The 12,171-nt window shown below is 43.5% G+C and overlaps 1 long non-coding RNA gene across 1 annotated transcript; it reads left to right on the forward strand.

Moving 5' to 3' along the window:
- The first annotated feature begins 284 nt into the window (after positions 1 to 284).
- On the forward strand, positions 285 to 5,965 carry LOC119866522. The gene is made up of 3 exons (XR_005380286.1): positions 285 to 524; positions 1,169 to 1,721; positions 5,689 to 5,965. It is a non-coding gene; the product is annotated as an uncharacterized LOC119866522 (long non-coding RNA).
- The last annotated feature ends 6,206 nt before the right edge of the window (positions 5,966 to 12,171 follow it).

Raw genomic sequence — 12,171 nt, forward strand, 5'->3', positions numbered from 1 at the left:
TCCAGTTGTTTTGGCTCTTTATTCGTTCATTCTTCCACAAACATCCATGGAGTGCTTACTATGTGCCAGACATCCTTTGGGGTGTTGGGAAGACAGCAGAAAAGAAGCCATTCTGACGAAGTGACATCTGAGTTGAGATCCAAGTGATACAAAAGAGCCAGGCATGCAAAAGATCTGGGTGCAGAATGTTCCAGGCAGAGGGAATAGCAAGCACAGGCCCCAAAGGAGAGAAAAGGCTTAGTTGATTTGAGGATCAAAAAGAAGGACAGTGTGGCTGGAACAGAGTAAGCATGGGGAGAGAAGGTATGTGATGATGAGGTCCAGAGCAGGGGGCAGAAGCTAGATGATACTGGGACTGCTTGCAGATTTTATTCTGAGGGCAGTGGCAGGCATTGGAGGATTTTCAAGTAGGAGAATGAAAGGCCTGATCTGATTTTTAAAGGAGCACTCTGGGTGCTCTGTGGGAGAATGAGTGAGAGGGAAGCCAGAATGGATCAATCAAGAAAAATACTGCAAAATTCCAGGTGAGAAATGATGGTGGTTTGGAACAGGGTAGTGGCAGTGGAGTAAGAGAACTGTCGATAGATTCAAGATATATTTGGGAGATAGCACCTTCTGATGGGTTAGATTTTGGGTGTGCAGGTAGGAGAAAGTCCAAAGAAAAGTCAAGAATGTATCCCAGGCTTCTGGGTTGAGCAAAAGGGAGGGTTTTGACACCATTAACAGAGATTCGATGGACCATATGGAATCTTAAATGTGGATCGAGTCTCCAGGCACTGCTGCCACCTTCAGTATGCTGCTTTTGTTGGGCCAATGATACATGATCCTTTTGGTTTCATGTTCTATCAACATGAGAATAATTTTCCAGTAAACTATAAGAAGCAGTGAATTGAGACCCAGAAATTATTTCCTTCCCAGGAAGATAAGAAGACCAAGAAAAAAGTCTTTGAGCATCGATTACATATAGAATAAACAGAAAATTATCTAAGATGTCATTTTTGGAGAACTGTTTTAATTTTGTTATCCCTGACAATAAAGACAGTGACAATACCCAGTTTTCAGCAAATGTGGGCTGGGTGTCAGGAATGGCTCCAAGAACTTTACATAGACTATTTCATTTAGTCTTTTCATGACCTAGGAAGTAAAAGAGATTTTATTCCACTTTTAGATGACGAAACTGAGGCTTCGAGAGGCAAAGTGACTGTAACTGTTCAAGATCACACAGCAAGGATATAGCAGAGCCTGGATTGAAACCCAGATCTCTGACCCCTGACCTGTGCTCCTAAGCATCCCACATCCAGTTCCCCTTGGACTATTGGCTGAGATCTCTTGCCTATCCTCAAGGCTGGGATAAAGGTGTTGTCACAGCTGGGTGGACATCCAACTATAGGTAGTTGGGTGCATCTACACCATATTGACCGTCTACGGTGGTGATTATGCCCCATCTCTCATGAGCAGAACATACTATGGGTGTTATGGGGGCAAAGAGAATTCATTATCAGCTGGGGCTGCTGTGAAGGCCTTTTGTTGGAAATGGGGTAGCACCTCCCATCCCAGGAGAATTTGGAAATGTTTGGAGGCATTTTCGCTTGACCCAGTGACTGACACTTAGTGTGTGCGTATGTGGGGAGAGGGAGCAGAAATGCTGAAGATCTTGGCACACATAGGTGAACTCTCCCACCCCAAATGCCAAGAGCACCATTGAGACCCTGGGCCACTGGGTGAGTCTCTGAACTCCAGATACTGTGTGGGAGGCATTTCTTTTCTTCAAAGAGGCCAGAAAATCTTGATGGTTGCTGGCTGTGCTAACAAAGCCCTGATTTAGGATTTGGACTGATGACCTACCTCTGCCTTCAGAGATCTTATAAAACCTTGGACAAACTAAGGGAAATTTGGGGTGTCTGGTGGGGCTGAGGCGTATGCTCCCTTTTTCTCCACTTTTTTTTTTTTTGCTGGTAAGACGAGTACTTAACTGGGAAGCTACAGCTGGCATAGCTGGTATTACAATCCACTTGAGAGTCCTTAATGAAGAATATCTGATTATACAAGGAAACTAGAATCTGTTTGTTTTCTGTTCATTTAATTTGATGTTTTAATGATGCTGCTAGTTATTTGAAATATTCTATTTCAATATACCCTTTATTTATTGTACTTGTACCCTGAGGCATGCTGGCAAAGAGTGACATGTTTAAAAGTCTGCCCTCAAATAATAAATTTCCCTTGGAAACCAGAAGCAGAGAAGTTTTATATTAGGAATGCTTTAGAATATTTTTAAAAAATCAGTCCAAATTGGATTCCAGAGATAAGTTCAGGGAGACTTAAAAAAACCGAACTTAATTTTTAGTTGGTTTTTAAAGTATAAAAACCAACTAGAAATAGAATAATGTTGTGGGTCAGATAAATGGAGATGCTAGGCTTTAGTTCCAGTTGCTGGGAAGTAGAAAATTAATAAATAGTATCTTTGAAGGCACAGCATAACCAATTTTATCCCTCGCCTTCCCATTTTTATTTCAGATCAGTTAGGACTACTTGTATATTTGTTTACTGCTTTATAAGCTGTCTCCCACTCTGGGTTGCAAGCACTCCATGCACAAGAAACTGATCTGTTCCTGTCCTAGTGCTCAGTTTGGGACATAGTAGCTGCTCAGAAAATGCTTGCTCACTGTGGTAGGCTGAAAAACAGGCCCCAAGATGTCCCATCCCCAGAATCTATGGATATGTTATGTCACATGGTGAAGGGGAATTGAAGTTCCAGATGGAATTAAGTTTGCTAATCAGCTGATCTTGAGATTATCCTGAGTTACCTGAGTGGGCCCAACGTAATCACAAATGTTCTTTTTTTTTCTTTTTTTAAAGATTTTATTTCTTTATTCATGATAGACACAGAGAGAGACAGAGACATAGGCAGAGGGAGAAGCAGGCTCCCCTTGGGGAGCCTGATGCGGGACTCGATCCCAGGACCCCAGGATCATGACCTGAGCCAAAGGCAGATGCTCAGCCACTGAGCCACCCAGGTGCCCCATTCACAAATGTTCTTAAAAGTGGAAGAGGAAGCCAGAGGAGGTCCTGTCGTCCGTTGTGATATGAGAATAACTCAATTCTTCTTTGTTGGTTTTGAGGATGGAGGAAGAGGGTTGCAGGCCAAGGAATGTGGGCAGTCTCTAGAAGTTGAAAAAGGCAAGGAAACGGATTCTTCCCTAGAGCTTCCAGAAGAGAATTCAGACCTGCCAACATCCTAATCATAACCCATGAGACCTGTGTTGAACTTCTAACCTACAGAACTATGAGATAATACACGCATGTTGTTTTAAGCAGCTAAGTTTGTGGTAAACTGTTACAACAGCAATGACAATGAACGCACTCACTGAGTGAATCCCAACCCCATTCATCCACCTACGTGTAATAAGCACTTATGGGAAGACCTACCATTTATCTCCAGGTTCTATGGCAGGCACTGTGATTAGCAGCACCTCTTCCCACCACAGGGCCTTTGCCCTTGCCATTCCCTCTGCCTGGAGCTCTTCTTTCATTTCCTTATTTAGCTATTTCTGCCAGACTAGGAAAAGCCTTTCTTAAGCCCTTTCAGTCCTGAAAACTTCTCCTTAGAAGCATTTAGATCAATTGTGATATTTAAAAATGTATGTAATTGTTTTTAACTTTTTTCCTGTGGAACATAAGTACAGAAAACTACATAAAAAGTGTAGCTTTGTGGCTTATTATAAAGTAAATAACATTGACACCACTATTCAGCTCAAGAAGTAGAACTTTGCCAATAGACCACAAAGTTTATAGACCCTGTAACTCCCCTGACATTTATGTTCACATCTTCCTTGTTTTATTATCTTCCTCCTTTTTTGTTTTATTCCCTGAGATCCTCCTTTTTGTCCCATTTTGATATGCCTTTTAAGTTTTTATTTATCGACAAGTTCCTCCTCTCTTTCCCTTCTTTCCAATTTATTTGTGAATAAACTCAGTTGGTTTATTCTGTAGAGTTTCCCACAGTCTAGATTTTGCTGATTGCATTCCCTTGGTGTGTCTGAACATGTTCCTCTGTCCTCTGAATCTCCTATAACTAAGAGTTGGCTCCTAAAACTTCATTGGATTAAGAGTCAATTTTTCCCCCCAGAGGCAGGGGCCAGTAAGACTAATTCAGAAGAGGTAATGTCTTCCTCCATCAGGAGGCATGTAATGTCTGGTTGTCTTTCTCTCTCTCTCTTTTAAAGATTTTATTTATTCTTGAGAGACACACAGAGAGAGACAGAGACACAGGCAGAGGGAGAAGCAGGATCCCTGAGAGGAGCCCAACATGGGACTCAATACTGGTGCCCTGAGCTGAAGACAGATGCTCAACCACTGAGCCACCCAGATGTCCCTTGTGGTCTTTCTCTTTCAGGTTAATGGTCTTTGATGCTCAACATCTAGATCTATTCATTCCTAGTAAGGGATGCAAAACAGTGACACTCTATTTTTCTTTTTTTTTTTTAGAGAGAATATATTTTTTAAAGATTTTATCTATTTATTTGAGAGAGAAAGAAAGAGTGCATGTGCTGGAGGGAGAGGGAGAGAGTTCTGAAGCAGACCCCATGCAGAGCATAGAGCCCAATATGGTGCTTGATCCCACAACCCTGAGATCATGACCTGAGTAGAAACCAAGAGTTGGCTGCCCCTGGTGAGAGTGTTTCTAAAAAGAGAACTTGCCCTCAACTTCTGTTTAATTACTCCAAGACACAATTTGTATTGGAAAGGTAGGATGCTTGATGCATTCCCTTTATTTGCCAGGTTTCAAACAAATGACTAGGTTAACATATTTGTAATTAATTGCTTAGTGTTTTTCTCTCCTCTAACATGTACTCCTAATCCCTTATGAGGGCAAAGCGTGGATCACTTTCCATTACCCCAGAACCCCTGGGCCAAATACAGACCTATGACATAATTGATGCTTGGTAGGTATTTATTGAAAGAATGGATGAGTCAGTAGAATAACCTCTCTTCTTTCCTGTCTCTTCCATTTCACTGCCCCTCCAGTTTATCTTAAATTCTCCCTTAGATTCATGTAGCTAAACTATGGGGCAAAATGATTTGGATCAAAAACATAAAATTAGTGAGGAAGTACCCACAGAGTTATCAAAAAGGGCTGAGATACTGTGGCTCAGGAACAAAAATACTAATTTAGGGCATTTAATGTGAATACCTTGTAAGAGACCCAAATGGGTTTTTAAACAACATCTACTTGATTTTTTTTTTTGCTTATCTTCTAAGTGATGTCACCTTAGGGGGCTTCCTAATGAGATCCCTAAGAAGATGTAGCATTATTATGGCTAAGAATTAACTAAGTGTCTGCCTTTGAGTGGTTCAAAGTGATTCCATATTGAATATTAAATTTGTCCTTGGAAATACCCTGTAAGGGGCCCAGCCTAGGAGGTATGGGAGGGATAAAGATTATCATTCTCTGTTTAAAATAGGCCTAGGGAAGTAAAAAGAACTACCAGTGTCTCTTGGAGGTGGGGTGGGTACAATGAGGACTGGATTAGGTTCTAAGTAGCTGGTAGAATTTGGACTGGACCGGACCATGGGATTCATCCAACAGCACCATCTATCAGGTATGTATTATCACAATAATGCTGAATGACAAATAGCTATGAACTTCAGTGGCACACAATAACAAGCATTTACTGCTCTCGTGTCCAGGGCCAGTGGCACTGCTGATCGTGGCTGGACTCATTCACACATCTAACAATTGGCTGGCAGTTGGCTGACCAAGGCTGACCTTGACTAGGGAACCCAGGGTGACTTGGCTTCGCTCCAGGTTCCTCTCATCCCCCAGGATGCCAGGTTAGAGAGGACATGGAAATACCAAGGCCTCCACTTTGAACTGACACATTGTCCCTTCTACTGGCCGTCTATGCGTTAGGCGCATCATAAGAGCAACACAGGTTCAAGGAGCAGGGACATGGACTCTACCTCTTAGGTGAGAGGAATTGCAAAGTCACTTGACAAAGAACTTGGACTTGGGGTGATGGTGGTGAAGAATGGGGGCCCTTACTGCAACCAGTCAACCACCACACCACCTCACTTCATGGAGGAGCAAATCGAGCATCATGGGGGGAACAGCGACATATCCAAGGTCACTCAGTGGAAAGCACGCTAGAGCCCAAAACTCAGACATTCCAGTCTCATGGCCTTCCCTTTGATCCCACAGGCTCCAACAAATGGCAGAGGGGTGTGATATTAATGGGCATGCATTCAGTGGGTAATTCAGCAAGGAAGTGGTGTGCTTCCCTGCTGCATGTAGAGCACCCAGGGTTCTCCAAGGGCTGGAGTGTGTGCTGGGGACCACCTCCTGGTCTCCGAGACTGAGCCTTGCTCAAGTTTACCTTCCTGCAGCATATGGAGCCAAAGGGATGACCCCATCCCCAAGGTCATTCTGTGCTAAGCCATTGGAATGACCCCATCTCCAGGGGCAGGTCTTCTGTGCTGAGTGTGGCTTTACCCAACTCCAAGAGATATTGTTCCTGGGCAAGACTAGGACCAGTGAAGTTGGGACAAGAAGGCTCCCATTCTGTTCTTCCTCTTCCTAGTCTTCCTCCTTTTGGTATTCTGCTTCTTTTCCTACCCTCTTTTCAAAACAAGTCTCAGGAAAGGTTAGAGAATATCAAGTCTCTTATACCTGAGTGCGAATTTTATCAAAGGATCACTTCTCCCCTTTACCCAAGGGTTTGCTTCTGGAGAGTAGAACTCCATGCAGGTGGAGGAAGTTTCCCCACCTGTCCCTCCTCAGCATCCCAGAAGTCACACACATAGGAGACCACTCACTCCTCTAAGACAGGAGATGGCGCCTGGTCTGTAGAGTAAAATCCCACTTTTTTTTTTTTTTTTTTTTTTTTTTGCTTTGATGGGAAAGGTTACCTTAGTGTCCCTAGAATGATACCCCTTCCCTTATCGCCCAACAGGTGGTTTTAGCAAAAGTGGGTTTTTTGTACCAGGGTTTCCCTCTGACTCAAGGGAAAAATAACACAGTCATTTTTGGGGTCTGTTTAGTCTCAAAGGGAAACAACTTACTAATTAGGCTAAGAGTCTTTACAAAAATATGTTTTCGATTCCACTGATGGTCAGTTACAAGCGATAACACTGTTAAATGTAGTGCCTAATAAATCTGGAAAAACTACCCAATAAATGTAAGTAATAACAATGATTAACAATAAATTAAATGCAGAGAACCAGGAATGTACCACATTATTTTTAACTAGTTTGGGCCATCGGGTTCTGATTATTCAGTTTGTCCTGTGCACCTGGAGTTTATTAGCGTGTAATGCAAACTGAACGGTCCCTCAGAGAGGCCACTGAAAGGACTTTAGTATAAAACAATATACAAGTTTAATAGTGGTAACTGACCTTGCTTCTTTTACAAAAACATATCTTTGTAACTCGAGCCCCGAGGAAATGTAATGCTTTTTACCTAATCCTGATTGTTAATTTTCCTTTTATTTAATTTAGAAGGTTTCATTTGTTTCATGAGATAGGAAGATACAATTTATAGTCAATAATTCTTCCTTCTCTGGAAAGAGATTCAAAATGGCTAAATATTTCTTTCCTTCGGCCGTGTCCATCACAAGAGGGAAAAACAGACCAGCAGCGGGCTGGCTATTGATGGCAGCTGGTTAAAACCCATGTTTTTAAAAGAGCCAAATGAAATGGGTACATGTGTTTATAATCAAGGTGCATTTGACTAATTTTCCCTAAATCTTTAAATATTACTTGTTCTCAAATGCCAGAAAATTGGGCTCCTTCTCAGTTGAGGACAGGAAGGCCATGCCAGGCTCTCTGATGGAGGAACTTTTCTATAATTTCCCTGAATGCTTATCTTGCAGGTGCTGCCCAGTGGGACTACCATCTTTCGAGGAGAGAATCTGCCAATTTGAGAAAGTCTCTGTGCAGAGATGTCTTTTTTCCTTTTGAAGTTTTTCTAAGATACTCTCAACGTTTTCCAGAAGAAGGATGTGTTCCATGCCCCTCACCTGGGGGTTTCTCACTTTTACCATCCCATACCTTGGTCCCCAAACTGAATGCATTTGTAAGAACCAGATCTTAACTATGGTCGACTCCTATAAATGTCTGAGACTTGAGGTGCCCCCAGCAAACATGACGTCTGGCAAATAGTCCATAAAACTCTGCTTTAAAATAATTAAATGAAATGGTCACCAGGGAGGGCAAGAATGGCATTGCCCAGGGGCGTCAACAGAGCATAGACTCTATTTTCTTTAGCCTGCTAATCAGTATGGTGGCCTCAGACCTCTTGTACCCTTTCTGGTGGAGCCTCGAATTCCCCATCTCGCCGGCTAATGGCCTTCATTTTATAATCAAAACCATTTCTGTTCAGAAGCTAATCCTTATCTCAAAAAGACTGAGCGAGTTCAACTTACATTTAGAACAGAAAGTTTGCTCCAGAGGGAGGATGGCTTGACTTTCTAATCAGAAGGCTTGGGTCAAGCAAAAGGTGGATTGATTTCTCTACCTGTGCTCTGACTGAAGGAACAGCATGTAGCCTAGCCCAGCTCCCCCCTTGGCTGGGTGGGGACAGGAGGAGGCAGAGGGGGAAGAGATGGTGTTTCTGGATGCTGTGGGCAGGAATCCCCTCGGAAAATTGTGAACGGTTATCCCAGGATGGAACCCAGAGTGAGTGTGGTTCCATCTTCTGAATTGTTTACTGAAAAGATAGCTACTGTTCTCTTAGGATCGCTTGAGTGGCAGTGGTGTGCTAGAGCTAACAGTATCTACACATTTAATCTGCCCAGAGACTCTATGGGGTATGCATTATTAATCCCTCTACTTGACATCCCATTGATTCCCGTGAACTTTCCTACCCTGTCTTGGAGCCAGCGAGAGGACAGCCAGTTGAGATGACTATGGAAAGGCACCACTCCAGTCTCCTGATGTGGGGAGTCTGTTGACGGATGGCCCCTGCTGTGGTTTCCTCTGGATCCTCCACCAAATATGTGCCACACTCCTGTGAACTGTTCTCAGCCCGTGACTGGGTGGGGGTCCCCCATAAAGGCACAGTTCTGAGAGACCAAGACCCTTCCAAAAGGTAATTCTCCTTTGAGGAGTACCTGTCAGCCCGGCCAAACCCTTCTTGGAACTGCACTGTTGGCTGAGACCTTCCTTCCTTCCTTCCTTCCTTCCTTCCTTCCTTCCTTCCTTCCTTCCTTCCTTCCTTCCTTCCTTCCTTCTCTTTCTCCCTCTCTTTCTTTCTTTTTAAGGATTTTTATTTATTTATTTGAGAGACAGAGCAAACACTAGCAGGGCAGATGGAGAGGGACAAGCAGACTCCCTGCTGAGTGGGGAGCCTGATGCGGGGCTCAATCCCAGGACCCTGAGATCCTGACTGAGCTGAAGGCAGACGTTTAACCAATGAGCCACCCAGAAGCCCCTGGGACTCTTTATACCCAACTCCCCTTCCTTCCTTCTCTCCTTCACAGGGGATCAAATTGGCATTGTAGTCAGGAGGCTCCCCCCATCTTTCTCCTTCCAGACATTTAGCCCAATAAATCCCCTACACATCTGGTCCTGTCTTAGAATCTTCTCAGATGATCCAAAATAACACACCAGTCAACAAAGCAACCACCACCACCATGGGTAACAATGGGCTTGGACTTGGTTTTTCGATTATTCTAGGTCTTACAACAGACTTGTCAGGCAGCCTGAGAGCCCAAGAAGGAAAGAATGTTTCCCTTTCTAAGATGGATATCTCTGTAGGGAGATCACACCCTATTCCCTGACTCTAACTTCTTGGCCTTCTTGGCACTTCTGGTCATTTGCCTTGCTGATTCTTCCTATACACTGAAGCCTGCTTCCAGTTTTGTTCCTGCCATTACTGTTTGCCCAAATGCGTCCCAATTGCCTTTTCCTTTGCGTATGTTAGAGGGTCTCCTCTCAGGACCCTGGCTTCATATTTCTCAAGCTCTGCTCTGTCCCTCTCTGAGTGGAACCATTCCTCGCGCCTCCAAAGTCTGATTAGAATCTCTCCCTCCCTTTTCAGAGTTAGGGCAGTCCTAGTCTTGAGGACTGACATGGACAGGATTGGGAGCCCCACTCAGCAGATTCAAACCCTAGCTCTATGACTTAACTGCTGTGTGACATTGGCAAGTTACTTAACCTTTCTGAGCTTCAGTTTCTTTATTTGTCAAATAATGATATTACTACCTAATATCAATATGAGGTATTTAATACAAAGCACTTAGCTCATAGCCTAGCACATGTAAGTACTCAGTAAGTGGTAGCTAATTCTTGTGGTTAGTGCTGTTGAGTTATTATCTAACCAGCACCTCTGGGGATCAGAGATAGGAGTCTTGATCACTATTTCCATTAGTTTTATAGTTTAATTTATTTCTAAGGAAAAAATCAGAGGGGTTGCTTACAAAATGGTGATAAGGACCTTTATATTTAGAATCACAGTTTCTTCCCTGGGATCTGGCGGTCTGGGGGCAAGCCTCGTCATTGAAATCCTGAGGAAAGCTTGGCAGTCTGAATGTAATCTTCAATCTTTGTTGCTGTGCAATCTCCCCCCTCAAAGAGAGACTGTGGTGAAGGGAAGGAAGTCCACACTTAATGGCTTGCTTCTGCGGAGAACTAGAAGCATCTTTGTGGTTCTCCAAAGAAGACAAAAACAACAATCCCAGCACCTCCTCTCACTTGGTTTTGGGGGGTGAAAGTCAGGTTCTTTACAAAAATGAATGTTTATTAGAGAAAGACACTTCCACTCACTAGATTTTGGGGGGAGATTGCACCCTTTCCTTTCAAAATTTGCTAAGCTTCCCAGGCAAAGAGGGTGTGTACACTTGCCCATAAGACAGAGGACAGTTTTTGGACTTGGCTGTTCCCCCCCGTTTGCTCTTTCACAGCCCAGTTTCATGTTCCCTTGCAGCCAATAAAATAATCACGGTGTGATGATTCGGTCTCGGTCCTTAAGTCAGGAAAGACTTCGTGCCATCAGCGATGGAGGGAAATGCACTCGGGTTTAATTGTGAGTGACACTGGATGGGAACCTGGGCCTGGGCTCGCACTGGAATTGTCCAGCTGTTCTTTCATCCTGCATCCAGAAGGCCGGTCACAAGTTTCTCCAGCTCATCTGTGCATTCTTGATTCTGCCTCCAACATTTTATTTCTAATTCCCCTGATGGCCTCAGTGAAAGTTCCCGGCAGAGATTGATTGCAGGGCATGACCCAAATTTGTAACTGGCCACAAAACGCTGTAAAACAAAGTTCACCGAATACCTTCCAGCTGATTGTAAGTGATTTTCAAAAAAAGATCTGGATATGTTTTTCTTCTTCTTCTTTTTTTCTTTTTCCACATAAAATATCAGAAAAGAAGGTCTTTTCGCCAAGTGCTGATTTTTGTAACATCATCTGTAAAACATGCTACATGACAACACGGATTGTGTGGAATTGCTGGTGGTGGGGCAGACCTGCCTCACTGGTAGGTTTTTGTTTGCCAAGATATCACTGTTAACTATGAGGACGAGGAGGAAATGTGGCAAGGGCGGTTAGTGACCCAGGTTCTAGAACATCTTGGGAGATTTCTTACCCTCCCTATTGGGATTGCACCTCATTTGCAAAATGCAGAAGAGCATTTGTGAAGCTACATATCTGCAGAACCCTGGAACTCTTTCCTGAAAATGGAACAAGAGATGGCTTTTCCAGATTTGCAAAATATCATTAAATTACTTGAAAGAAGCTTCTTGACTTTAAGCTTTTGCCCATATGTTTCTCTTATACCTCTGACACCTGCTTACCTGCTGCAGATGAGCAAGCATCAAAAATGCTAATGAAAAAATGAAGGAGTGTGGTCTTGAAGAAAGAATTTACTTTTCTGCAGTGTCCCAAAGTGTGTAGCTTAGTCATATTATTGTCAGTGAAATAGTTCCTGGCACTGTCTCCTCACACTTTTCTCACACTATGGAATGGAATACGTCAGAATGTATTTGTTCTAGGATCCAGGCACGTCTGGGCTTGTGGGGGAGGCTGTGGACTGTTCCCTCCCAAAGTCTGTTTTATGAGGGACTGAAGAGCTGCTGGTTACAATTTGTCCTAAGAAAGAGACAGTGAGAGCCATGAGTGAGGGCCAGTGGGCCAGTTCTGGGGAAGGCACGGGAGCCTCTCCTTTACATAGTCTTT

The sequence above is a fragment of the Canis lupus genome, chromosome 28 (assembly GCF_011100685.1).
Source record: "Canis lupus familiaris isolate Mischka breed German Shepherd chromosome 28, alternate assembly UU_Cfam_GSD_1.0, whole genome shotgun sequence".
Lineage (NCBI taxonomy): Eukaryota > Metazoa > Chordata > Mammalia > Carnivora > Canidae > Canis > Canis lupus.